This window comes from Triticum urartu, chromosome 7A (genome assembly GCF_056163025.1).
Source record: "Triticum urartu cultivar PI428250 chromosome 7A, HENAU_Tu73, whole genome shotgun sequence".
NCBI classification, from domain to species: domain Eukaryota; kingdom Viridiplantae; phylum Streptophyta; class Magnoliopsida; order Poales; family Poaceae; genus Triticum; species Triticum urartu.
Window position 1 is genome coordinate 106,683,286 of NC_141879.1, and position 26,382 is coordinate 106,709,667.

The 26,382-nt window shown below is 45.6% G+C and overlaps 1 pseudogene; it reads left to right on the forward strand.

The window, feature by feature from the left end:
* The first annotated feature begins 21,406 nt into the window (after positions 1 to 21,406).
* Positions 21,407 to 21,985, forward strand: LOC125520998 (uncharacterized; annotated as a pseudogene).
* Positions 21,986 to 26,382: the final 4,397 nt, after the last annotated feature.

A 26,382-nucleotide genomic window follows, 5' to 3' on the forward strand; every position in this document is an offset into this window, starting at 1 on the left:
CAAGCAAAACACATATCATGTGGTAAATAAAATATAGCTGCAAGTAAAGTTACTGATAGAAGTAGACGAAAAGAGGGGATGCCTTTAGGGGTATCCCCAAGCTTTGGCTTTTAGGTGTCCTTAGATTATCTTGGGGGTGCCATGGGCATCCCCAAGCTTAGGATCTTGCCACTCCTTGTTCCATAATCCATCAATCCTTTACCCAAAACTTGAAAACTTCACAAGACCACTTCAAGGTACTGTAATGAACTCATTCTTTATTTATATTGTTGTTAAACCCATTGTATTCCAACTTCTCTATGGTTTATAAACTATTTTACTAGCCATAGATTCATCAAAATAAGCAAACAACACACGAAAAACAGAATCTGTCAAAAACAGAAGAGACTGTAGTAATCTGTAGCTAGCGCAAGCTCTGGAACCCCAAAAATTCTAAAATAAATTTCTGGCCGTGAGGAATTTATCTATTAATCGTCTTCAAAAAGAGTTAACTGAATATCACCTTCCAAATAATAATGGCAGCAGTTCTCGTGAGCACTAAAGTTTCTGTTTTTTACAGAAAGATATCAAGACTTTCCCCAAGTCTTCCCAACGGTTCTACTTGGCAAAAACACTAATTAAAAATAAAAACACAACCTAAACAGAGGCTAGATAAATTATTTATTACTAAACAGGAGCAAAAAGCAAGGAATAAAAATAAAATTGGGTTGCCTCCCAACAAGCGCTATCGTTTAACGCCCCTAGCTAGGCATAAAAAACAAGGATAGATCTAGGTATTGCCATCTTTGGTAGGCAATCCATAAGTAGCTCTCATAATAGATTCATAAGGTAATTTAATTTTCTTTCTAGGAAAGTGTTCCATGCCTTTCCTTAATGGAAATTGGAATCTAATATTTCCTTCTTTTATGTCAATAATTGCACCAATCGTTCTAAGGAAAGGTCTACCAAGAATAATAGGACATGAAGGATTGCAATCTATGTCAAGAACAATAAAATCTACGGTTACATAATTCCTATTTGAAACAATAAGAACATCATTAATTCTTCCCATAGGTTTCTTAATAGTGGAATCCACAAGATGCAAGTTTAGAGAGCAATCATCAAAATCACAGAAACCTACCAAATCGCACAAAGTCTTTGGAATAATGGAAACACTAGCACCCAAATCACATAAAGCATAGAACTCATGATATTTAATTTTAATTTTAATAGTTGATCCCACTCATCATAAAGTTTTCTAGGGATAGAAACTTCCAATTCAAGTTTTTCTTCATAAGATTGCATCAAGGCATCACCGATATGTTTAGTGAACGCTTTATTTTGACTATAAGCGTGAGGAGAATTTAGCACGGATTGCAACAAGGAAATACAATCAATCAAAGAGCAATTTTCATAATTAAATTCCATGAAGGGGGTGGCCGGGGTGGGGCTCCGACTGTTAGTTCTGTAAGCGAATGACAAAGACCTTCTTTGCCGTCAGCCAAGAGACGGCAAAGAAAAGGCAGACGACAAATAAGCTAATTCCAGTAGTGAGAGATCTCGCACGGCGCTGCAGTCACTCTACGAGAAGGGCTTGGAGGAGCCGATAGCCGCCGCCGATGAGGGCCCCACCCAGCTGCTTCCTTATCTGGTCGGTGCGCTGCGGTATCGGCCCCATGGCGGAGGAAGAAGCCCACGTTCTTTCCTCAGCCGCGCTGACGCGCGTCTTCAGCCACCTCCATCTCCATGATCCTGCCGCCTGCCTTGACGAGCTGCTGGACCCTGTGGACGACAAGCATTGCACGGCCGCTGCTGTTGCGCCTTCGCTCCCGCGCCCCTGACCGGCGGTGCTACAGATCATGCAACTCCGGCTCGTGGTACAGACGAAGGCGACATCGTTGAAGAAGAAGCATCCCTTGCAGGCGACGACGGTGTCTAGGGATGACTTGCTGGCGGCTCCTTTCCTGTTTAGTTTCTGCAATATGCACCATGCCTCGTGGAGGCATTAAACTTGCGTTTGGTTTCAGGAGAACAATATGTCTTGTAATATTTGCTTTGAAATTCTGCGATTTCCTTTCCATTTGCTTTACATTCTACGTCGGCAGGGCCCGACCCCGCGCATGCCTCAGCCGCCATTGGGTCGTCCGGATCACCAGGATGGGCTGAGTGAGGGGCTATGTGATCAGTTAGGCTCCTGAGTCGTGAGGCTCAGGAGTCCCCCTTGACGCGCAAACAGCCTATAGAAAGGAGATCTGGGAGTAGGCCTAGTGTTCTACGTCGGCAGTGCCCGACCCCTCGCATACCTCAGCCGCCATTGGGTCCTCCGGATCACCAGGACGGACCAAGGAGTGAGGGGCTATGTGGTCAGTTAGGCTCCTGAGTCGCGATGCTCAGGAGTCCCCCTTGACGTTCAAACGACCTTCGTACCTTGGCTCCACTTGGGAGGGTGCGCGACGACCAGGTATGAGGGACCTGGCAGGGTGGCGTACGCTTGGGCGTGACGCCAGCGCACCCCCCGTGCCTAGCCCCCTCGTGTGACTCTCCCAAGGGGAGTAGTTGCAATGAGGCCAGACACTGAGCTCGGATGCTCCCTGAGGTTGATACAGCTGTGAGGCCGCCCTCAGTTGTTTATCACCAGCGCGGAGCATAGAGCTTCCGCACTTGGATGGGCATAGCCGCTCCTCGGTAGTGTCGACTGCCAGTGCGGATCATGGTGCTTCCACTGGCACGTGGGAGGGGACTCCCTACTGCGGAGAGCTCTCGGGGCGTGTACAGCCCCGTCCTGACACGTGGCTTGGACGGTAGGGCTAGACGAGGTGTGTTTGGGCACTCGTGAGCCAGCGCGGGACTCACGAGGCCCTACCTCAAGGCGGGTTGCACCTGGTCCTGGTTCTTGATGGATGTGGCGTTCCTGCAAGATGGTTAGACAACATGTGCCGAATGAATTTCCTGAGGTTATCGCACGAGAAGGCCAAGCACCAGTGACCCCAGGAGGTGATGTGAAAAGGGCCGGCCCGCTAGACAGAGCTCAGCCGTTGGATTTATCGACGCTGCAGGGACGGGCCCGAGCACAGACGTCGTGCCTATCTTTCTTATGAGAAGGATCCGGAAGAAAGACGATCTGCGCGCGGCTCCCATGGTTGGTGACGATCAAGCAGGTGATAACCATAGATAGGTTATGCATGAAAAGCGAACTAGCTAAATGCGAGAACGATACATGCCACTGTGTCGGACCCGAGCGGCCTGGGGATGATGCAGCCCGAGGGGCGCCCCTACCAGGGTGAACTAAAGATGCAAGTGGATACATGCCACAGGGACAGACCCACGCGGCCTGGGAATGATGCAGCCCAGGGGGCGCTCCTAGCTAAATAAACTTGGAAAATGTCACCTGGTTTGGTTGTCAAAGGAGTGTTGGGGTAGCTCAAGATGTGCGCTGAAGAAGTCGCTCCTCACGAGCCGTCGAGGCCCAGATCCTCGGTAGGCTCTGGAGGCTCAGGTGGCCTCCTGAGGACCGTCTCCATCTCCACCAGGACTACGTGGTGCCTGGCCTCCTGACCTGCCAGGATGCTCCACAGATTGCGCTGAAAGGCGACTGCCACGCTCGGCAGACCGAACGACATGCGAACGTAGCTGTGAGGTGGAGCCTCACACTGGCCAGCACGCGATGGCCAAAAGCGCTCCTGATATGCGGCCCTGTTGAGCCCTGGGATGTCGATGCAGACGTGCAGCTCACCACCCTCGCCTGGATGGGTAGCAGCGCCAGGTGGGCGGTGGTCGCCGCGTATTGCCCTTGCTTCCTAAAGCTCCTGGGTGGCCTTGGTGATGAACTCCTGAGCACCGGGCCCTCCTCGCCTGGTGTCCTCCTGAGGGAAACGTGCCACGAAGCACACCTCCATGTGGTGCCTGAGCGCCTCCCTCGTGATGTTGGCCAGGTCCGAGGCCCTCCAGAAGAGAGCCCCCGAGCGCTGCCCGAGGAGGGCGCTGGGCGCGCCTCCCTATGCAAGGGAGGGACGTGCCCCAGGCACGGGCGCCGAACCTGAGGTGGCGCCGCTCCCTTGAGGCCCAGTGCGGAGTAGCTGCTTCTTCTTCTTGGGGTTGGCCTCAGGAGGGTACTGCACACCCACGCCGTGAGGGTCTTCGATTGATGCAACTTGGAAGGCGCGCTCGAGGGAGCACACCGCGTCTCCTTCTTCGTAGGGGACTATGATGATTCCGCCGCTTCCCGGCATCTTGAGGATGTTGTAGCCATGGTGGGTGACTGCCATGAATTTGGCTAGCGCTGGGTACTCGAGGATGGCATTGTACGGCAGGCGGATGTGGGCAACGTCGAAGTCGACGAGCTCGGTGTGGTAATTCTCGCGCTGACCGAAGGTGACAGGGAGACAAACTTGCCCTATCGGGGTGGTGGAGCCGTCTGTCATTCCTGAGAAAGGCTTGGTGGGCTTGAACTGATCGTATGGCACTAGAAGGTTGTCGAACGTGTTGACGGACAGGACACTGAGCCCTGCACCGCCGTCGATGAGAGTCTTTGTGACTTGGACATTGCTGATGACAGTTGAACAGAGCATCGGGAGAACACCGGCGGTTGCCGCACATTTGAGATGGTCCGCCGAGCTAAAGGTGAGGGCGTACTTGGACCATCGAAGCGGGCACGTGGCCTCGAGCTTGGGGATGGCTGCATTCACCTTGGGATAGAACTGCTTGAAGATGCGCTGGGAGGATGGGGCCTGAGCACCACCAAGATGCAGGCGATGGCGCACGGCTCCTAGAAGCCCCCAGCCCCTTCGTCCTGTTGGTGGTCGTCATTCCTCCTTGGTGGCGGCGGCAGCGGAGGGAGACCAGGGTTGCCTTGAGGACGATCCTCGCGAGGCTGGTCCCTCCAGGCGCCCTCACGAGGCTGATCCTGCTAGCGTTCCTCGCGAGGCTAGTCGCGCCACTCCGGGCGGGGCCCACGGTCATCCCAACGTCCACCACCTCGTCCAACTCCTCGGGCGTAGCCCTGATCGTTGCGCTCGGGGCGTCGACCGAAGTGTCCATCTCGAATGGCCCTGAGCTCTTGACAATCGTTGGTGTTATGGTTGCGCATGTTGTGGAAGGCGCAGAACATACGCCTCTCCTTGGACGTCTTGGGAAGATCTCGGACACACTTTGTGTCTGGCTCTACTGCGAGTAGGGCCACCCCCTTGCACTTCATTTCCTTGACCTTGGCCTTCTTCTCCTATGGATCCGCAGCGGGGAGCTTGAGGAGGGAGAGGCGCCCCTCCTCAGCTCTTGCACATTTGGTTGCTATGTTGAACAACTCCAAAGTCATGCACAGCTCCTCATGGATGGCGAGCTCCTCCTTCATCTTGAGTCACACGTTGTTGAAGCATTGTATGTACTTCTACAAGGTCTCTCCCGGCTGTTGCTTGATGCGGCGCGGGTCACCCGCGGCCGGGGGCGGTCACGGGTGCCCTGGAAGTGGGCGACGAAGTGGTCGTGCATCTCATCCCAGGAGGAGATCGAGCCCGGGGGCAGGTTCAGGAGCCATGAGCGAGCGCCGAAATTGAGAGCCATGGGAAACCAGTTCGCCAAGACCTTTTCGTCGTCGTTGGCCACCTCGATGCTCTGCTCGTAGAGCTGCAAGAACTCCGCAGGGCTGGGGGTGCTGTCGTAGCGAGGAGGCAGATCCGACTTGAACTTGCCTGGCCAGACGACACTACGCAGCTCAGGAGTGAAGGCGCGGCAGCCTGCCGTGGCCACCGGGGCCTGTCATGGAGGCAGAGCTTGATCTTGGTGTCCCTGCGCCGCCATGGCAAGTGGCGCATGGCCCTACCGCGGCAAGCGATCCTGACGTGGCGGTGCTGGGAGCGGTGGAGCGTTTTCTTGTGGACAGGGAACCTCTTGGCAGCATCTTTCTTCATGCGCGGGCACATGACGTGGTGGATCACGCCGCGGGACCGCACATCTTGGAGCAAGGACGCAGTCCTGACGCGGAGGAGGCGGAGGCGCTCCATGAGCCACGTGTCTCGGCGCGAGGGAGCCATCTTGATGAGGAGGGGGCGGAGGCGCTCCGTGAGCTACATTGCCCGCAGCCGGGGGCAGCTGAGGCAGCGAGAGGGATGGTGCAGGAGAGCCCCCCGTGTCGCTGACGAGCTCGGTGATGCGGTCCAACCAGTCCTCGTAGAGGTCGTAAACCGGGCGGTAGCGTGATACGTCTCCAATGTATCTATAATTTTTTATTGCTCCATGCTATATTATCTACTATTTTGGACATTATTGGGCTTTATTATACAATTTTATATTATTTTTGGGACTAACCTACTAACCGGAGGCCCAGCCCAGAATTGTTGTTTTTTCCCTATATTAGGGTTTCGAAGAAAAGGAATATCAAACAGAGTCCAAACTGAATGAAACCTTCGGGAACATGATTTTTGGAACGAACAAGACCCAGGAGACTTGGACCCTACGTCAAGCAACCAACAGGGAGGCCACGAGGTAGGGGGGCGCACCCTCCACCCTCGTGGGCTCCCTGTTGCTCCACCGACGTACTCCTTCCTCCTATATATACCTACGTACCCCCAAACGATTAGATACAGATCCAAAACCATAATTCCACCGCCGTAACTTTCTGTATCCACGAGATCCCATCTTGGGGCCTGTTCCGGAGCTCCGCCGGAGGGGGCATCGATCACGGAGGGCTTCTACATCAACACCATAGCCGCTCCGATGAAGTGTGAGTAGTTTACCTCAGACCTACGGGTCCATAGTTATTAGCTATATGGCTTCTTCTCTCTTTTTGGATCTCAACACAAAGTTCTCCCCCTCTCTTGTGGAGATCTATTCGATGTAATCTTCTTTTGCGGTGTGTTTGTTGAGACCGATGAATTGTGGGTTTATGATCATGTTTATATACGAACAATATTTGAATCTTCTCTGAATTCTTTTATGTATGATTGGTTATCTTTGCAAGTCTCTTCGAATTATCAGTTTGGTTTGGCCTACTAGATTGATCTTTCTTGCAATGGGAGAAGTGCTTAGCTTTGGGTTCAATCTTGTGGTGTCCTTTCCCAGTGACAGTAGGGGAAGCAAGGCACGTATTGTATTGTTGCCATCGAGGATAACAAGATGGGTTTTTTATCATCTTGCATGAATTTATCCCTCTACATCATGTCATCTTCCTTAAAGCGTTACTCTGTTCTCTTGAACTTAATACTCTAGATGCATGCTGGATAGCGGTCGATGTGTGGAGTAATAATAGTAGATGCAGGCAGGAGTCGGTCTATTTGTCTTGGACGTGATGCCTATATACATGATCATACCTAGATATTTCTCATATCTATGCTCAATTCTGTCAATTGCTCAACAGTAATTTGTTCACCCACCGTAAAATACTTATGCTCTTGAGAGAAGCCACTAGTGAAACCTATGGCCCCCGGGTCTATCTTCATCATATTAATCTTCCAATACTTAGTTATTTTCATTGCTTTTATTTTACTTTGCATCTTTATCATAAAAATACCAAAAATATTATCTTATCATATCTATCAGATCTCACTCTAGTAAGTGACCGCGTAGGGATTGACAACCCCTTATCGCGTTGGTTGCGAGGATTTATTTGTTTTGTGCAAGTGCGAGGGACTCGCGCGTAGCATCCTACTGGATTGATACCTTGGTTCTCAAAAACTGAGGGAAATACTTACGCTACTTTGCTGCATCACCCTTTCCTCTTCAAGGGAAAACCAACGCAGTGCTCAAGAGGTAGCAAGAAGGATTTCTAGCGCCGTTGCCGGGGAGGTCTACGCAAAAGTCAAACATACCAAGCACCCATCACAAACCCTTATCTCCCGCATTACATTATTTGCCATTTTCCTCTTGTTTTCCTCTCCCCCACTTCACCCTTGCCGTTTTATTCGCCCTCTCTCTCTATCCTCCCTCTCTTTCTCTATTTGCCTCTTTTTGCCCGTTTCTTGTTTGCTTGTGTGTTAGGTTGCTTGCTTGTCACGATGGCTCAAGATAACACTAAATTGTGTGACTTTACCAATACCAACAACAATGATTTTAGTAGCACTCCGATTGCTCCTCTTATCGATGCTCAATCTTGTGAAATTAATGCTGCCTTGCTGAATCTTGTCATGAAAGATCTGTTTTCCCGCCTTCCTAGTGAAGATGCCGCTACCCATCTAAGTAGCTTCGTTGATTTGTGTGATATGCAAAAGAATAAAGATGTGGACAATGATATTGTTAGATTGAACCTATTTCCTTTTTCGCTTAGAGATCGTGCTAAAGCTTAGTTTTCGTCTTTGCCTAAAAATAGTATTGATTCGTGGAATAAGTGCAAAGATGCTTTTATCTCTAAGTATTTTCCTCCCACTAAGATCATCTCTCTTAGAAACGATATTATGAATTTTAAGCCACTTGATCATGAACATGTTGCACAAGCTTGGGAGAGGATGAAATTAATGATACATAATTTCCCTACTCATGGTTTGAATTTGTGGATGATTATACAAAAAATTTATGCCGGATTGAATTTTGCTTCTAGAAATCTTTTAGATTTGGCTGCGGGAGGCACTTTTATGGAAATCACTTTAGGAGAAGCTACTAAACTCCTAGATAATATTATGGTTAATTATTCTCAATGGCACACTGAAAGATCTACTAATAAGAAAGTGCATGCAATAGAAGAAATTAATGTTTTGAGTGGAAAGATGGATGAACTTATGAAATTATCTGCTAATAAAAGTGTTTATTCTGATCCTAATGATATGCCTTTGTCTACTTTGATTGAGAATAATAATGAATCTATGGATGTGAATTTTGTTGGTAGGAACAATTTTGGTAACAACGCGTATAGAGGAAATTTCAATCCTAGGCCTTATCCTAGTAATTCCTCTAATAATTATGGTAATTCCTACAACAATTCTTATGGAAATTATAATAAGATGCCCTCTGATTTTGAATGTAATATTAAAGAATTTATTACTTCGCAAAAGAATTTCAATGCTTTGGTTGAAGAAAAATTGCTTAAGATTGATGAGTTGGCTAGGAACGTTGATAGAATTTCTCTTGATGTTGATTCTTTGAAATTTAGATCTATTCCACCTAAGCATGATATCAATGAGTCTCTCAAAGCCATGAGAATTTCCATTGATGAGTGCAAAGAAAGAGCCGTTAGGATGCATGCTAAGAAAGATTCCTTTATAAAAGTGTGTTCTTCTAGTTACCATGATAATAAATATGAAGATCTAAAAGTTATTGATGTGTACCCTATTAAATCTTTGTTTTGAAATATGAATCTTGATAATTATGGGACTGAATATGATCCACCTTTACCTAGAAGGCGTTCCAAAAATTCGGAGTTTTTAGATCTTGATGCTAAATTTGATAAAAATGGGATTGAAGAGATCAAAACTCTAGATGTTAATGAACCTACTATATTGGATTTCAAGGAATTTAATTATAATAGCTTCTGTTTGATAGATTGTATTTCATTGTTACAATCCGTGCTAAATTCTCCTCATGCTTATAGCCAAAATAAAGCTTTTACCAAACATATCGTTAATGCTTTGATGCAATCTTATGAACAAAAACTTGAGTTGGATGTTTCTATCCCTAGAAAACTTTATGATGAGTGGGAACCTACTATTAAAATTAAAATTAAAGATCATGAATGCTATGCTTTGTGTGATTTGGGTGCTAGTGTTTCCACGATTCCAAAGACTTTGTGTGATTTGTTAGGTTTCCATGATTTTGATGATTGCTCTCTAAACTTGCACCTTGTGGATTCCACTATTAAGAAACCTATGGGAAGAATTAATGATGTTCTTATTTTTGCAAATAGGAATTATGTGCCCATATATTTTATCGTTCTTGATATAGATTGCAATCCTTCATGTCCTATTATTCTTGGTAGACCTTTCCTTAGAACGCTTGGTGCAATTATTGATATGAAGGAAGGAAATATTAGATTCCAATTTCCATTAAGGAAAGTCATGGAACACTTTCCTAGAAAGAAAAGTAAATTACCTTATGAATCTATTATGAGAGCCACTTATGGATTGCCTACCAAAGATGGCAATACCTAGATCTATCCTTGCTTTTTATGCCTAGCTAGGGGCGTTAAACGATAGCGCTTGTTCGGAGGCAACCCAATTTTATTTTTATTCCTTGCTTTTTGCTCCCATTTAGTAATAAATAATTTATCTAGCCTCTGTTTTGTTTGTGTTTTTTGTTTTTAATTAGTGTTTGTGCCAAGTAGAACCGTTGGGAAGACTTGGGGAAAGTCTTGTTAATCTTGCTGTAAAAAACAGAAACCCTAGCGCTCACGAGAACTGCTGCCATTTTTATTTGGAAATTGATATTTCGTTAATTCTTTTTGAAGATGATTAATAGATAAATTCCTCACGTCCCTCAATGTATTTTAGAATTTTTGGGGTTCCAGATCTTGTGCTAGCTACAGATTACTACAGACTGTTCTGTTTTGACAGATTCTATTTTTCGTGTGTTGTTTGCTTATTTTGATGAATCTATGGCTAGTAAAATAGTTTATAAACCATATAGAAGTTGGAATACAGTAGGTTTAACACCAATATAAATAAAGAATGAGTTCATTACAGTACCTTGAAGTGTTCTTTTGTTTTGTTTCGCTAACAGAGCTCACGAGATTTTCTACTTTAAGTTTTGTGTTGTGAAGTATTCAAGTTTTGGGTAAAGATTTGATGGATTATGGAACAAGGAGTGGAAATAGACTAATATTGGGTATGCCCATGGCACCCCCAAGATAATCTAAGGACACCTAAAAGCCAAAGCTTGGGGATGCGCCAGAAGGCATCCCCTCTTTCGTCTACTTCTATCGGTAACTTTACTTGGAGATATATTTTTATTCACCACATGATATGTGTTTTGCTTGGAGCGTCTTGTATGATTTGAGTCTTTATTTGTTAGTTTACCACAATCATCCTTGCGGTACCCACCTTTTGAGAAAGACACACATGATTCGGAAATTATTAGAATACTCTATGTGCTTCACTTATATCTTTTGAGTTATATAGTTTTGCTCTAGTACTTCACTTATATCTTTTAGAGCACGGTGGTGGATTTGTTTTGTAGAAACTATTGATCTCTCATGCTTCACTTATATTATTTTGAGAGTCCTAAATAGCATGGTAATTTGCTTAAATAATCCTAATATGCTCGGTATACAAGATCAATAATAAAATTCTCTTATGAGTGTGTTGAATACTATGAGAAGTTTGATAATTGATAATTGTTTTGAGATATGGAGATGGTGATATTAGAGTCATGCTAGTTGAGTAGTTCTGAATTTGAGAAATACTTATGTTAAAGTTTGTGATTCTCGTAGCATGCACGTATGGTGAGCCGTTATGTGATGAAGTCGGAGCATGATTTATTTATTGATTGTCTTCCTTATGAGTGGCGGTCGGGGACGAGCGATGGTGTTTTCCTACCAATCTATCCCCCTAGGAGCATGCGCGTAATACTTTGCTTCGATAACTTGTAGATTTGTGCAATAAGTATATGAGTTTTTTATGACTAATGTTGAGTCCCTGGATCATACGCACTCTCACCCTTCCACCATTTCTAGCCTCTCTAATACCGCGCACCTTTCACCGGTATCATACACCCACCATATACCTTCCTCAAAACAGCCACCATACGTGCCTACCTATCATGGCATTTCCATAGCCATCCCGAGATATATTGCCATGCAACTTTCCACCGTTCCGTTTACTATGACACGCTCCATCATTGTCATATTGCTTTGCATGATCATGTAGTTGACATTGTATTTGTGGCAAAGCCACCGTTCATAATTCTTTCATACATGTAACTCTTGGTTCATTGCATATCCCGGTACACCGTCGGAGGCATTCATATAGAGCCATAAAAAAAGAGAAAAGGCCCAAATTAAAAAAATGAGAGAAAAAGAGAGAAGGGACAATGCTACTATCCTTTTACCACACTTGTGCTTCAAAGTAGCACCATGATCTTCATAATAGAGAGTCTACTATGTTATCACTTTCATATACTAGTGGGAATTTTTCATTATAGAACTTGGCTTGCATATTCCAATGATGGGCTTCCTCAAAATGCCCTAGGTCTTCGTGAGAAAGCGTGTTGGATGCACACCCACTTAGTTTATTTTTTGAGCTTCCATATACTTATAGCTCTTATGAACCGTTGCATGGCAATCCCTACTCACTCACATTAATATCTATTGATGGGCATCTCCATAGCCCGTTGATACGCCTAGTCGATGTGAGACTATATTCTCCTTTTTGTCTCCTCCACAACCACCATTCTATTCCACCTAAAGTGCTATATCCATGGCTCACGCTCATGTATTGCGTGAAGCTTGAAAAAGTCTGAGAATGTCAAAAGTATGAAACAATTGCTTGGCTTGTCATCGGGGTTGTGGATGATTTAAATACTTTATGTGGTGAAGATAGTGCATAGCCAGACTATATGATTTTGTAGGGATAACTTTCTTTGCCATGTTATTTTGAAGAGACATAATTGCTTAGTTAGTATGCTTGAAGTATTATTATTTCTATGTCAATATTGAACTTTTGTCTTGAATCTTTCGAATCTGAATATTCATACCACAATTAAGAAGAATTACATTGAAAATATGCCAAGTAGCATTCCACATCAAAAATTCTATTTTTCTCATTTACCTACTCGAGGATGGGTAGGAATTAAGCTTGGGGATGCTTGATACGTCTCGAACGTATCTATAATTTTTGATTGCTCCATGCTATATTATCTACTGTTTTGGACATTATTGGGCTTTATTATACACTTTTATATTATTTTTGGGACTAACCTACTAACAGGAGGCACATCCCATAATTGCTATTTTTTGCCTATTTTAGGGTTTCGAAGAAAAGGAATATCAACCGGAGTCCAAACGAAATGAAACCTTCGGGAACGTGATTGTTGGAACGAACAAGACCCAGGAAACTTGGACCCTACGTCAAGCAACCAACAGGGAGGCCACGAGGTAGGGGGCGCGCCTACCCCCCCCCCCCCCCCCCAGCGGCGCCCTCCACCCTCGTGGGCCCCCTGTTGCTCCACCGACGTACTCCTTACTCCTATATATACCTACGTACCCCCAAACGATCAGATATGGAGCCAAAACCCTAATTCCACCATCGTAACTTTCTGTATCCACGAGATCCCATCTTGGGGCCTGTTCCGGAGCTCCGTCGGAGGGGGCATCGATCACGGAGGGCTTCTACATCAACACCATAGCCTCTCCGATGAAGTGTGAGTAGTTTACCTCAGACCTATGGGTCCATAGTTATTAGCTAGATGGCTTCTTCTCTCTTTTTGGATCTCAATACAAAGTTCTCCCCCTCTCTTGTGGAGATCTATTCGATGTAATCTTCTTTTGCGGTGTGTTTGTTGAGACCGATGAATTGTGGGTTTATGATCAAGTTTATCTATGAACAATATTTGAATCTTCTCTCAATTCTTTTATGTATGATTGGTTATCTTTGCAAGTCTCTTCGAATTACCAGTTTGGTTTGGCCTACTAGATTGATCTTTCTTGCAATGGGAGAAGTGCTTAGCTTTGGGTTCAATCTTGTGGTGTCCTTACCCAGTGACAGCAGGGGCAGCAAGGCACGTATTGAATTATTGCCATCGAGGATAACAAGATGGGGTTTTTATCATATTGCATGAATTTATCTCTCTACATCATGTCATCTTGCTTAAAGAGTTACTCTGTTCTCTTGAACTTAATACTCTAGATGCATGCAGGATAGCGGTGGAGTAATAGTAGTAGATGCAGGCAGGAGTCGGTCTACTTGTCTTGGACGTGATGCCTATATACATGATCATACCTAGATATTCTCATAACTATGCTCAATTCTGTCAATTGCTCAACAGTAATTTGTTCACCCACCGTAAAATACTTATGCTCTTAAGAGAAGCCACTAGTGAAACCTATGGCCCCCGGGTCTATCTTCTTCATATTAATCTTCCAATACTTAGTTATTTTCATTGCTTTTATTTTACTGTGCATCTTGATCATAAAAATACCAAAAATATTATCTTATCATATCTATCAGATGTCACTCTTGTAAGTGACCGTGTAGGGATTGACAACCCCTTATCGCGTTGGCTGCGAGGATTTATTTGTTTTGTGCAGGTGCGAGGGACTCGCGCGTAGCCTCCTACTGGATTGATACCTTGGTTCTCAAAAACTGATGGAAATACTTACGCTACTTTGCTGCATCACCCATTTCTCTTCAAGGGAAAACCAAAGCAGTGCTCAAGAAGTAGCATAGCGCAGGAGCTCGCGTGCCATGAGCAGCGCAGCCTACGTGTCCGTGGGTGCGCGACGAGCGTGAGATGATGAGTCGGCAGGAGTCAGCGGCGGGGTGGCGGTGCGGCCGTCTCGCCGCCTGGAGGGGTCCAGTGAGGAGGCTTGCTGCTCGTTTGCCGCCGGGCCGGTGGCGGGGTTGGCTGCAGGTGACGGAGAGCGACGGGGAGGCCCACCGACAGGGGCTGTCTGAGCGACATGGGTGGCGAGGGCGGCCCGGCGCTCAGCGCGGGCCCGGCGAGTGTTGGCCATGAACTAGGTGGAGTGACGAAGCGCGGATTGATGAAGGGGAAAGCTTAAGCGCACCCCTACCAGGCGCTTGAAATGTCGGATTTCGAGTTCCGGCAAACCCCTTGAGGTTCGAACACTGGGGTGCGCACGAAGATCTCCCCCCCTTTAGCTCGCACACTTCATGATCTCATGGCCTAGCTCGACGAACCCAAAGAACAGGAGACACAAAAGTTTATACTAGTTTGGGCCACCGATATGGTGTAATACCCTACTCCAGTGTGGTGTGGTGGATTGCCTCTTCGGCTGAGGATGAACAGTTACAAGGGAAGAACAGCCTCCTAAGGAGAGGTGTTCTTGTGCTTGGCGAACTTGAGGGTGGTCTCTATCTCTCTAGATGAGCCCATCTCCCTCTCTTTGGTGGTGGATAGTCCTATTTATAGGGGCCCTGGTCCTCTTCCCAAACATTGAGCGGGAAGGGATCCCACAACGGCTAAATTCGAAGCGAGACAACTAGTACAAGTTATCCTGACAAAAGTAGTCTTCACCTGCCAAAGGCTCTGGTGGTGACGCCGTCTTGGGCTCCACGATGACCTCCATCCTGCCGTCCTGCTGGTCTTGGTCTTGTTGCACCGATATGGAAACCTTTGCCTGATGCCTCGGGACTCCTCGCCTGTGCTTGGCTCTTTAGCACCATAGAGGAAACGAGGACACTGCGCATGGTAGCGCCCGCCCGGCTCCAATCGTCATGGCTTGCGTCACAGAAACCTCGCGAGGTTTCCCTTGCCTTGATATCTCTGCCCCTCGCGAGCCAGCCTGGTGAGGCCACCCCGGAGGAGGTCTTGCATCGTCCGCCTCGCGGGGCTTGGCCCCTCACGAGGGTCTTGAGTGTTTGCTGGTGAAGATGGGTCGTACAAGGCCGCTGGTGGAGCCACGCTGGGGGCCGCAGGCAGGCAAGTCTGGGGACCCCCGTTCCCAGAACGCTGACAAAGTTAGTTGTGGGATGATGTATTACGGAACGAGTAAAGAGACTTGCCGGTAGCAAGATTTAACTAGGTATGAAGATACGGACGATCGAATCTCTGGCAAGTAACATACCGATGACAAAGGGAATAACGTATGTTGTCATTACGGTACGACCGATAAAGATCTTCATAGAATATGTGGGAACCAATATGAGCATCCAGGTTCCGCTATTGGTTATTGACCAGAGAGGTGTCCCGGACATGTCTACATAGTTCTCGAACACGTAGGGTCCGCACGCTTAATGTTTGATGACGATTTTGTATTATATGAGTTATGTGATTTGATGACTGAATGTTGTTCAGAGTCCCTGATGAGATCACGGACATGACGAGGAGTCTCCGGCAAAGTGTTCCGGAGGGTACCGGGTACATATCGGGTCACCGGAAGGGGTGCCGGGCATCCCCGGCAAAAGATATGGGCTAGAGGGGGAAACACACCAGCCACAAAAGGGGCTGGTGCGCCCCCCATATGGGCTGGACAAGTTGGAGTAGAAAAGGGGAAGGAGGAAAGGAAAAAGGGAATAGGATTCCCCCTTCCCCCTCTTCCCTTCCTACTCCGAATAGGAATAGGAAAGGGGGGAGGCCGAATTGGGAGGACCCCAAGTAGGATTCCCCCTACTTGGGTCGCCCCCTTGGCTGCCTCTCCTCCCCTCCAACCTATATATATGAGGGGGGCACCACTAGAACACACAAAAATGATTGTTAGCCGTTTGCGCTGCCCCCCTCCACAGTTTACACCTCCGGTCATATTGTCGTAGTGCTTAGGCAAACCCTGCGCAGATCACTTCACCTTCACCGTCACCATGCCATCATGCTAACAAAACTCTCCCTCGACACTTTGCTAGATCAAGAGTTCGAGGGACGTCATCGAGCTGAACGTGTGCAGAACTCGGAGGTGCCGTACATTCAGTGCTTGATCGGTCGGAACAAGAAGAAGTTCGACTACATCAACCGCATTGTCAAACGCTTCCGCTTCGGTCTACGAAGGTACGTGGACACACTCTCCCCCTCTCGTTACTATGCATCTCCTAGATAGATCTTGCGTGAGCGTAGGAATTGTTTTGAAATTGCATGATACGTTTCCCAACAGTTCTTTAATTGATTGTATTTCTTTGTTACAATCCATGATAAATTCACCCCATGCTTATGAACAAAATAAAGCCTTTACTAAACCTATCATAGATGCCATGATGAAATCTTTGGAAGAAAAGTTGGAATTAGAGATTTAAATTCCTAGAAAATTACATGATGAATGGGAACCTACTATCAATGTCAAGATTAAAAATTATGATTGTTTTGCCTTGTGTGATTTGGGTGATAGTGTTTCCACAATTCTAAATCTCTATGTGATGTGCTTGGTCTTACCGATATTGAAGAATGTTCTCTTAATTTGCACTTGGCCGATTCTACTATTAAAAGACTATGGGAAGAATTAATGACGTTTTTATTCTTGCAAATAGGAATTATGTCCCCATAGATTTTATTGTTCTTGATATTGATTGCAATCCGTCTTGTCCTATCATACTTGGTAGACCATTTTTACGTACTCACTACTGCAGGATGCTACTAACGCGACACTACGATCAAAGACCCTTTCACAAACGGGGATGTAAAAAACCCGTCAAAAAGGGTGAAAAACGTTTGCAATGGAGGATGCATCAAACACGGTTCAGATTTTAGTTGCGTGTGCGATCCGGGGCATACGGTTCAGTCCAATGAACCGTTTGCGATGAGGCAGAACAAAAGAAACAGGAGCCTAATGAAGGTGTGTGCGATGTACAGCATACAGTTCACTCAAATGAACTATTTGTGATTAGGCAACACAAAAGAAACAATCAGCCAGATCAAGGTGTGTGCGATGTACAACATACAGTTCACTCAGATGAACTGTTTGTGATTAGGCAACACAAAAGAAACGGTCAGCTAAATCAAGGTGTGTGCGATGTACGACATGCGGTTCACGTGGATGAACGGTTTGTGTTGAGACAAGAGAACAAAAACAGTTCAATATAACAAATACCATAAATATTACAAGGTTCAAATTTAAAGATTACAACACCCAAATGCAAACATTGCAAACCACGTAATTTCTGAAAAGCGATCAACCGCTGACAAGTTTATGGGTTTGACACAATAACTTCCAATTGCTTTGCCATATGCTCTTCCAATACGAAGTTTGGCATTTTTGGAGGCACTTCCATTCCGTAGTACCAGCCACCTCTGATAATCATACCATTGATCTTTCCTAATTAAATGTGTGTTCAACCTCAGTACCCTCAGCACCTTTGCTCTGAAAAGAAAGAACATGGCGAGTGTAATCTCCGGTGGGGTCCCTCGGTAGGAGTTCAAAGTAATATTTGAGAGATGCAGATCCAGGCATTCAATGTGATTGTCGTTATCAACATGTTCCATCGGGCCTAATATGCACTACAAAAAAAGAGAACGTGTTAGTGCCTACATGCAGTTTTGAACACTGCTACATGCCCATTTGGTTTGCAGGATTTGTAAAATGCACCAACGTGCCATCTTCCATCTGTCATGATTAACATGGGCATTAATTTGATTACAATCTAGAAACATGTAGCCTTCTTCACAAGAGGTTGGATTGGATGAAAAATTCCCTAAGAAAACTAGTACAGATGAATCCAGTAACCATATGAATGAAGCAACCAATATGGGTGGGGGTGTATGTCCTAAACTCCTCCAAAATTCCTTCAGAAATCGTAGTACATAGTCATTGTAAACATGGGAAAAGGTGCAAAAAATTGAACTCCCTTATGGTTAACATTCAACAGGAAAGGAGCATCACCTTGATATACAACTTCTTCAGGCACGGAAAGCATCTCAGGCAACTGAAAACTTGGTCCAGGTTGGGGACGACAGATTCTAGTGCCAAGACCTTCACTATGCCCAGAGTCTGGGTGAAGCTTCGTTGGATGATAGACGAACATACATATTCAAAACTATAACTAACGTTGATATCAAGAAGGAGAGGTATATAAGGCGACAGTTGTACCTGAAAGTTGTAGTAGTTGACAAACGAGTAGCCCACCACTTTCAATTTCGGCGCAGAAATGACATTGATTCTTGTTGGACCTTGTTGATCAACTACAAGTAATCTCTCAAGTGAAGGTGTGTCCTGGATGACCATATTGTGTTCCACCTTTTGTGATCTCTCGTTGCAGCACCAACAACACACATAAATAGTGCGGAGAGTCCTAGAGGTGATGTGCAGGGTACTCGGCCAATTCATCGCCTGAAGACGAAGGAACTCAAGTGCAGTACAGCCGCGGAGCAGGAGCTCCATGTCATCCTTTGGGATGCGGACGGCGACGAGCTCGAGGTGCTTCAGTCATGGCAGAAAAAGAGCGGGCGCGTCATTAAGGGGGGTGGCAGTTCATGAACTTGGCGAGGCACAGCATGGGCGCGAAGCGGAGCGCAGACGTTGGCAGCAAGCTCATATGCCCATCATTATAACTTAGCTTCTCGAGCTGATCTATGGCACGGGATTGGAACCACTCGTCAAGCTTGGCGTGCTCCTTGCCATTGGAACGGAACTTGCCCGCGGTAAGGCCTTTGATTGTGCCATGGTGACTACCGAGGATCTGGGAGAACGCATCCAAGCTATGGCGATAGCCATGGCAGAGCTTGTGGGCGTGGAGGAGGTCGACAGGGGTGCGGAGCCATAGGGTGCGCCACCGTCGGGAAACGGCAGCTGTCCTCGCCCGATTTCTGATTGGTAGGAGGGATATGATGACTATCAACATATCATCGGGGAGGTTGTTTATGAAGTCTAGGCCTGCTGGAGTCGCTTGCGGTTCTTTCTCGACCCGCCTCCGCTTGTTGGCAGCCTCGTTCTCCACCTCGTCGGCGGGGACGGGAACCTCTATCTCCATATTCACGCTGTGCTCCGGTGCTTCAGCAGCCCCGACGTCGCCACTCCCTCCGATGGGGCACTTCGGCGGCATCCTCGTACACTAACGTCTTTGAGGACTCAAAGCAGCGTCGAGGATGCAGGTGGAGAGAGAGGAATTGTGTGTGTGGCGAGGATGGGGGGTACGGCCGCTCGGCGGCGCCATTAATATAGACCAGTGGGAGCGAGGTGGGCGACGGTCCAAGGTTGTCTCGCTTGTGGGTGAGAACGACTGCTTAATCTCTAGTATGAATGAAATCTATGCTTAATTACTGAATTTTAGTTGCAAAAAATAGATAGTGATATTGATTTTTAGCTGCATATTTTGACAAATCCCAATATCTCTTGGCTTAGCGCCGAAGTCTAGCTTTAATTTACATACCGTAATCTGAACCGTTTGCGTTGAAGATATGCATAGATCCTGCGTTGAACTGCTTGTATGCTTCCCGGTGAGCGTGCGCACCAGACTGCGCTCGCATGCCTCCCGTTCAGTCAAGCAGCTGTCCACACGGCACCTCCTATAGCCATTAAAATCAAGACACGTGGCGTCACGTGAATGGTTAACCAAACACACATAGTTTGAATTGTACAAATGTTTGAGATATTAAAGTGGCAGCCATTTTTTTCAAAATGCTTTTGTTGGCTGTCATTATTTAAGTGCGCCTTCTCTCAAAATGAACACAAAAAATACGACAGCATGTCAGGTGCCCTTTGATAACCCACAAGTATAGGGGATCGCAACAGTTTTCGAGGGTAGAGTATTCAAGCCAAATTTATTCACTCGACGCAAAGGGAGCCAAAGAATATTCTCCAGTATTATAAGCTGAGTTGCCAATTCAACCACACCTGAAAACTTAATATCTGCAGCAAAGTATTTAGTAGCAAAGTAATATGATATTAGTGGTAACGATAGCAAAAGGTAATGGTAGCAAAAGTAGTGTTTTTGGTATTTTGTAGTGAGGATAGCAATAGCAATGGAAAAATAATAAGCGGAGAACAATCTATCTATCTATTTATCTATCTATATCTTCTATATCTATATCTATCTATACCTATACTAATTACAGACTCCCAATAAATTCCCACATTAATCAGTAATTAGGAGCTGTTAATTTGGTGGGGTCGGATTATTACGGTGCAGATCAATCCTAAAAATTCCCATGTTTTTTTTGCGTCCATAGAAATTCCCATGATTTTTGCGTCCATAGGAATTCCCATGTTAATCATGAATCAGGAGACACTAATCTAGCGGGACCGAATTATAATGGCCCAGATTAAAGACAGAGCCCATGTCAAGTACGAGTTAGTTATTCCCAGATCCATGTCACGTGAGCTCCTCCAAAGAAATACGTAGATATGAGAAAATATTAGACGCATCCATAGCTTGGTCAGCCGTGAAATCCGTTCCTTACGGCCGCCACAAAAGATCTTCGTCGGGAACTCCTCTGCTTTTAGGATGGTGTTCTCGCTGCAGCCTTGGACCTGCTATGGCGCTTCCCCCAATGATTTTCAGGCCACTTGTGCTCTGCTGGCTGCCGTTGCGTCGGCGTGGGTTGTGTACGAGAGACAGAGGGAGAGAAATCTGAAGTGGCGATAAAGATATGGCCAGGAGCAGCTCGTGGGCAACACCGCAGCAGACTGCACACATTGCTTAGAGCATCTCCAACAGGCCCCGCAAAACGCGCGCCCGCGCGGTAAAAGCAGTTTTTCGCGCGCGTCGGTTGGTTCCGCGTGCTCCAGCGGTGACGGGAAGTTACCGCGCGCGGGAAGCGTTTGCGCGCACGCGGGAGAAAGCGGCACGGGGTGCGGGAGATTTGGCGTGCCGCTTTACGCGCGCCTATAAAGTCCCGCGCTTCGCCACGCGCACAGAACAGCCACATGCCCTCCTCCTCGCAACCTCGCCGCTTCGCCGCTTTCTGCGCCACCACCATGCCGCCGCGCCGCCGGGGTGCTTCAGGCTTTCGCGGCGTCCGCGAGCGCCCCAACGGCTGGTACTCCGTCGAGATACGGTCCAGCGACGTCCGACTCGGCCTCGGGACGTCCCAGAGCGCGCGCGAGGCGGCCCGCGTGTACGACGCGGCGGCGTGACGCTTGGAGAGGCCCCGGTCGCAGATGAATTTCCAAGACGTCTTCACGCGCGAGGAGGCGCAGCGCCTCGCCCCTCCGCCGCGTCTCATCACGGACATGGAACATGCCGACCACTCTCGGCAGCAGCGCCGTCTCCTCGTCGCCGAAGAGGACGAGCGAGCCATGGTGGAGTGGCGCCGTCGCCACCCAGAGGACGTCAACGCCGAGCGTGCCTACTGGGCGGAGAGGACCGCAAGGCGCCGCTCGGAGCGGGCGGACCGGCGTCAGCGGAAGGCAGTGGCGAACGAGCAGTGCGACATCGTCTCCGCGGGTGGGAGGTCGTTCTTCACCTCGGACGATGAACGTTGGGACGATATATGGCTCTCAACCTCAGACGACACCGACGAGAGTGATGATGGTGATGATAGCGACTTGGAGTAGTTTTCTATCTATGTATGCCGTAGTAGTTTCTATCTATCTATCTATGCCGTAGTAGTATCTATCTATCTATGTATGTCGAACTATCTATCTATTTATGCCGTAGTAGTTGCACCGATGTAAAATATCTTTGTATCGTTTTTTTTATCTATGTAATTTTAATTTAAAAAATATTGTAGAATGAGTGTGCGCTACATTTTACCGCGCCTACTGGAGCTGCGCGCGCGCGGCTTTTCAGCGCGGCTGCTGGAGCAAACGCTGCGCCGCGCCAAATCAGGCGATGGGCGCGCACCAAATCCGTTTTTACCGCCCGGCGTGTTGGGCGCCTGTTGGAGATGCTCTTAGGGGGTATTAAATCGGATGGGTGAAGGGAATACAGCCAATTGAAAGATAGCGGTAACAGCCAACAGGAGCATAGAAAGAGTCCGGGGAGGAAGGACAATTCATGGGCTTTGTCCAAATTTCGTGAGCTTGCCATGGAAGAGTGTCTCCACGCTGCAAGATAAACCCTAAATAATTACTAATTAGAAAGTAGATGGATGGATTGGAGAGTCTCATGATAAGTATTTTTCTAGAGATTTGGTTGTATGTGCATGCAAAGTAAGACTGTTATTAAAAAGTGTGTAATTTTGAAGTAAGCCAATGGTAAAAGTTGTCGCCTGTGTACTAAGATTTCCAACAAAACCACTCCTGTTCAATTCCTATTTACGGTATTCAGGCTACGGCTAAATATCTGATTCTAGCACTGCAGTTATTTCTAACAAAAGATTACTGTTTAGACTATTTTCCTTCAATTTTGAGGTAGAATAACATTATACCTATACCTATGCTAAAAATTCTCATGTTAATTAGATAATTAGAGCCGTTCATCTGGTGGGATGTGCAAAGTTGTCTCCTGTAACTGCTCCTCCTCAGTTTGGATGTGCAAAGTTGTCTCCTGTTGTGTGAAGCCTTGCCCTGCCTATGTTGGCATCAGCACACGTACAGGTCGAACGTTTCCTCTTGGTCCTGGTGCCAGTGATCAAAAACGAAACATGAACCTGGGATGATAAACTCCATGACCAGAACACGATGTGTTGATTCACTTTGCAACCAGTCCAAGGTGACATGCTGCCTCCTCATGATTCTTTTGGTAGCAGTAGGCGCATTAATTTTTGTTGTATCCAAATCTTTGATTATGTAATAAGCATAGCCTACATGAGGACATTATGGTGTCTTAATTAGTTGTGTCACGGATACCTCTATTGCAAGATTGGTGATCCACGTTTGCAGCTTTATAAGTTCCCTGTACTATATTTTCAGGCTATATTTTCTGATTTGTTCACTAGATGCCTGAAGAAATCCCCGCTAGAGCAACAATTTATTTGACTGCCAGAGATATGAGTTAAAGTCTGAGGACATGATCATCATTTCTGAGAGTTACAGATACTATATGGTACGTACTGATCTACAAGCACCAATAAAACACATTGACTCTTTATTGAACATGAAAATACTTGAGAAGGATTATAATATGTACTGACATTACAGGGTTTTTTTTGTTGACATTAAGTAACTGTTGTCCAAATAGAGGGGTTAGTGTCAAACGACTGACAGGGAGCAAATGATTGGAGGTAATGCCATATAGTTATGTATGCCTTTCTTTCCACAAGATGGGGTGATATATATGTCACCTATACGTGTTCCAACTACTGATAGCTATATTTGATTAATTAGCACAACATAATGTAAAAGGAGTACTAGTGTACTACTACCATATATTTATATATTTTTGCTACCGGTTCCACCCATTAGCCCGTTGTACTGCCATGGAGTACTACTGCAATTAAGTTACCTCATGTTTTCCCTTGCAACTGTAGTTAACTATATGTATGAATTTAATGCCATTTTGTCAGGGTTCATATTCTAGCAGTTCGTGGAAGCGAAAGAGGATTCATAGTTCCCGATAAGGAGTGTCTCAGGTAGTATAGCTACTGATGCTGCTGGATTAATGCATCTGTTTTAGTTCGACACCATGTGAAGCATATATCATATTATCAAGCTCTTTTGTTAGATCAATTGTTAATTTGCTATCCGGCACTTGCAATCTGTTCTCCTCCTTTCCCGTTCTCTGTCTTCTCAATAAGGAAATATCATATGTACTTTTGGTATAAATTATAAAATCTGGTCATATTATGGACGTTCGCTGGACTCTCCAGTGTTGAGCAATCAACGCCTGCAGCAGCGTAGCATGTACACATGCCAAGACTTAAGGCACATTCCCTCAAAAAAAAAGACTTAAGGCACATGAGTCCAACTGTAGGTACGTAAAGATATGTAACTAGCAGTTTTACATAGACAATGGTAATCATATGGAGGTGCGCTAGCCTTCATCAGGGTTGTGCTGAGGGTTCAAGCAATCCAAATATTTTCTCTTACTGGATCTGTTAATTAGCACTGCAACCCTCAATTGAGATTGCACCCATATGTACTACAAATCCACGTCTTCACAATGTGTCCTTAATTTCTCTCCTCCTCTTTCAGCATATATATGTGATGGCGCACAGAAAGTAGTTTATTGCACTATGTTCTGGTCAAAGATGAATACACAACTGGGTCAGGGTTGATGCTTGATGAAGTATGTGTTCGTATTTAATGCTAGACAGGACAGTTAATATTTCGTGTATTTGTAATTATGTGTTTTCTCTGTACTAGACGAACAATAGAATGAATAATTTATCTGATTAGAGGTGGCCTTAGAAAAATTATGTCCTATGATTATGAGTGGTTGTACAAGGAGAATGCTCATCCCCCAATAATTTTTATTATAATTTGTATTTTAGACTGCCCGAAACATTATGGGATTGATTGAACCCTGTTACAGCCCCCCCCCCCCCCCCCCCCCTTATAGCCAAGTGACCAAGGTTAATTAGATACTGAAGTAAAACTTTACAACTGTACACATGTAAATACATGTAATTAGCAGTTTTACATTAGACAATGTAAGCATACGGAGAGATCGTTAGCCTTCGTCAGGGATGTGTTGATGTTGTATATATGTACTATATCTATTTCGAACTTTAAATATTACACATATTCTAATATGTTGTTCAAGTGCATCTTATGCAAAATAGCTATATGTGAGGATCTATGCCATGATGTTCAACAAAATCTCTCTGGAAATTGTGGTGTCCTTCAAATTCAATATGTGTTAAGGTTGTTTGTTTAATTCCAACTTATTTGTTGTATTGCTCCTTAGTTTCTTACCTCACTTGAATAAGGTGCATTTTTTCTTTAGAAATTATTTTTCCTTACACACTTAATCTGAAGGATGTATGAAGTGTCAAGCATATGAAGTATGTGAAAATAATTTTCTTATTGTTTTTCCTAGATGGAGCTTATACAAGGGAAACAGTCATTTATCATTATGAAAAACATAACACCTGATAAGCTCACCACTTAAGCATGGAGGCAATAATTAGACAACTTTGAATACTACTGAAATTATGTGGAACTTCTTTGGTCATATTTACAAAGAACTTCTATCAAGTTATCTCGCTACAAAGTATATTTTGGTGTCATGTCATTAATTAACGTGGTTACATCCAACTGACTCATTTCTATTATATAATTTCCTATCAATCTTCATGTTCTATATCCTAACAAAACACATAATCAACATTAATGATATATATTCAAATGCAATATTAATTAACTAGCCCGTGCGAATGCACGGGTTGACGACTAGTATATGGAAAGCTCGTAGGCAATGGATCGGTGATAGAGAATTATGCCGGATGCGATTCATCATGCAACAGTCATAACCTAGGGTGACACAGAACTAGCTCCAATTCATCAATGTAATGTAGGCATGTATTCCGAATATAGTCATACGTGCTTATGGAAAAGAACTTGCATGACATCTTTTGTCCTACCCTCCCGTGGCAGCGGGGTCCTAGCGGAAACTAAGGGATATTAAGGCCTCCTTTTAATAGAGTACCGGACCAAAGCATTAACACATAGTGAATACATGAACTCCTCAAACTACGGTCATCACCGGGCGTGGTCCCGATTATTGTCACTTCGGGGTTGCCAGATCATAACACATAGTAGGTGACTATAGACTTGCAAGATAGGATCAAGAACTCTCATATATTGATGAAAACATAATAGGTTCAGATCTGAAATCATGGCACTCGGGCCCTAGTGACAAGCATTAAGCATAGCAAAGTCATAGCAACATCAATCTCAGAACTTAGTGGATATTAGGGATCAAACCCGAACAAAACTAACTCAATTACATGATAAACATCATCCAACGCATCACCATCCAGCAAGCCTATGATGGAATTACTCATGCACGGCGGTGAGCATCATGAAATTGGTGATGGAGGAAGGTTGATGATGACGATGGCGACGGA